The sequence below is a fragment of the Octopus bimaculoides genome, chromosome 30 (genome assembly GCF_001194135.2).
Source record: "Octopus bimaculoides isolate UCB-OBI-ISO-001 chromosome 30, ASM119413v2, whole genome shotgun sequence".
NCBI classification, from domain to species: Eukaryota; Metazoa; Mollusca; class Cephalopoda; order Octopoda; family Octopodidae; genus Octopus; species Octopus bimaculoides.
Window position 1 is genome coordinate 1,064,633 of NC_069010.1, and position 3,095 is coordinate 1,067,727.

Consider the following 3,095-nt stretch of genomic DNA (forward strand, 5'->3'; position numbering starts at 1 on the left):
TATCTATCTATCTATCTATCTATCTATCTATCTATCTATATGTGTGTGTGTATTTTGATTGATGAGAGAGACGTAAGATGGAAGCTACGAGAAGTTTTATTAATCACTACAATTGTTTCGACCCATCTTGCGTCGATCCCTCACGGGGGTGGGGGTGGATGCTTGACAACTGGTTAAGGAGCATCCGTCGGTGCAGATATGTCTCATCAGTTGATAATAAGATATAGCACATTAAAATAACGACTGTTCCGCGAGGTAATTTCTCGGTTGGTTTAAAGAAAAGCAGTAAATTAAAGGATGCACCTTCATTTATAGAAAAGATCATGAATAAAAAATAACAGATGCAGAAAAGAAACGAATGCACAATACAGCACAAAACGTGTTAAATATAACCGCTAACGGATATAGATGTATAAACGCCATAACGTAGATTGTATGGCGCATATAGCATATACACTGTCGCATAGAAACATCATCGGAGATTTAAGCATATATACTTATATAATGTTTATACATGTATCTTCTGTCACTGCATTGATTTTATCCTTAATGTTTTTTTCTCGATTGCATATTTCTGTCTATTACGTTTAGACATTGTTTGCACACTGGATTTCCGTTTCTCTTCTCAGAACTCGAACACTAATAGTGAAACTTAGTGAACCGTGAAATTTGATGACTTTATATGGTATGTATGCATTTGGATATCCTTCTTGCTTATTTTGATTTTAATCACCTTATTTTGGAATTGTATGGATAATACCTTACTTACTTCCGGTGCCTAAACTTATGTACCATATTCACCTTGAATCTAAATTTCATATATATATATGTGTGTGTGTGTGTGTGTGTGTGTGTGTGTGTGTGTGTGTGTGTGTGTGTATACCTTTAGAACAGGAGTGAGAATGTGATTATTAAGCATTCTCTGGAATGAAAACACAGATAAACTCCTGAAATTCAAAAGACTATTGAACAGTGTCAACCCAAACATACAGTTCACAATGGAGTACAACCAAAAGGAGCTCCCATTCTTGGATATACTAATTTTAAAAAATAAACCTAAAAATAGAAACGGACATATTTTACAGTAATGAGTATATATGTCACTTGAATACTGAAGTTGTTTTGGGTTATTTAATTGACGTGTGCGCATGTGTATACATGTATATGTGTGTGTATTCATATATATTGCACACACTTACACACGTATACCCACACAGAGCCAGTCAGTGATTGAACTACCACGATATTGCACAAACTACTAAAAATTGCACCTAAGCAATTTTACAACATTGACACTGAACAATTCTGGAGTTGAAAAACCCACAAAGCGAACCGAAACGAATAGAAAGAGATAAAGAAATAAGAGCAAATGACAGGTAAATATTATCTATCTATCTATCTATCTATCTATCTATCTATCTATCTATCTATCTATCTGTCTGTCTGTCTGTCTGTCTGTCTTTGTATGGGATAAAAAATTTAATGAATTTACTGGTGTATTATATTTACCCTAATAATTACTTTTTAATAAACTTTAGGTTATTGAAAGGATTAAGCAATATTAACATATTATTTTTATTTTTATACATTTTAATAACTAGCCAGATTATATTATATCATTTAAATTCTTATAATTATATTCACGTATAAACTTATTTGAAACTTAAATATAGGATTCAAATATATGGTTTATTACTATATTTTTTATTTATTTATCTTTACAGTAGAATATAGTATTTAACTCTGCGCATACCACAGCGGTGTCGTACAATTCTGGATTTGAGAATCTGAGATAAAAAAGATAAAAAATAGAAAAAGAAGAACAATAAGAACGATCGCATAGTGAAATATTCTAACAGGTAAGCACTATAAATCTTTAGATATAACAATGGGATGTTCAGATTCAGCCCTATTAACACACCTTGTGGAACTAGTTCTTCTCTCGAAAATTGAGCAACACTTTCCTAACATCTCCGGGAATCTCAACAGAGATGACGCACTTTTGGCAATTAAAAATTTATCCCGTCCGGAGATTGAACGTACTAAGAATAGTTCTTTAACTTAATTCGACAGTTACATGTTCTATTCCTTCCCGCATCGGCATTAATTTTCCGATTACTAGAGGTTAAGTCACCCTTGACCGTCAGGAGGTGACCTGACGTAATATCTACGTTAGAGTTAGTATCAGTTTTGGAGTTATAAAGTTCATTATAAAGATTTGTGTGGGTACATTTTTTAAGCCTGAGTTTAGAACTATCAATAGAAGCTATGATCGAACGTAAATTCGGAGTCGTAGAGTACGACACTTTCAGAGAGAATTTATCAAAAATACGGTAATATTTATGATATTTAGGAAAATTTTCCTTCATTATCTTAAAAACTAATTTGGACAAACATTTGACCTGAAGAGAGAAGGGCGGGGTAAACCATATAATTTCACGTTTCCTAGAAAGCTTGATCTGATTACATTCACGTTTCCTAGAATGTTTGGTTGAATATCCCCTCGTTCGCTGATAAATTCGAAATTCTAATCGATATAGCCGTTACCATACCATTGAGGGTTGATCTAGGATTATTAGAAAGAATGTTTTGGTACTGTAAGGGTTTGGTTTGGTTTTCTATATGGATGGTGGAAATTAGTGTTAAGATTAAGATAGGCTCTTTATAAAAATATTATATGTAGTATTATGTGTGTGTGTGTGTCTGTATGTATATACATATATCAAACTATCTATATACATAACTGTCATTGCTTGTCCGTCGTAAGTCGATGTTGACGGTTCTTTTCAGAAAAAAAGGCTTCCCAATCAGGCGTAGTCACTGGTCCTTGAAAATGGTCCCCACGGAAACTTGTACCACTGTGTCAGACCGCTGATACTTAGAGCCCTGTGTACAGATCTGTATCATGTTTCTAAAAAAATCTTAGCAACATGTTACAGATATTTAAAGTTAGGCTATTTTTACGAGAAGTTTTCCGCTTGATTACTCTGTTACAAAGTGAAAGCAAAAAAACATTACGAACCAGGTTTATGAAACAAATTGAAAGTAAAACATTACAAGGAAATTTATAAATTGTTTAAATATGTTTTAATGAA

At 33.0% G+C, this 3,095-nt stretch overlaps 1 long non-coding RNA gene across 1 annotated transcript in view; it reads left to right on the forward strand.

The window, feature by feature from the left end:
* Positions 1-905: 905 nt before the first annotated feature.
* Positions 906-3,095, forward strand: part of LOC128251291 (uncharacterized) — a 16,570-nt gene continuing 14,380 nt past the window's right edge. The window contains exons 1-2 of the long non-coding RNA XR_008267064.1: positions 906-1,376; positions 1,725-1,859. This is a non-coding gene — a long non-coding RNA (uncharacterized LOC128251291). The remainder of the gene's footprint in view (positions 1,377-1,724; positions 1,860-3,095) is intronic.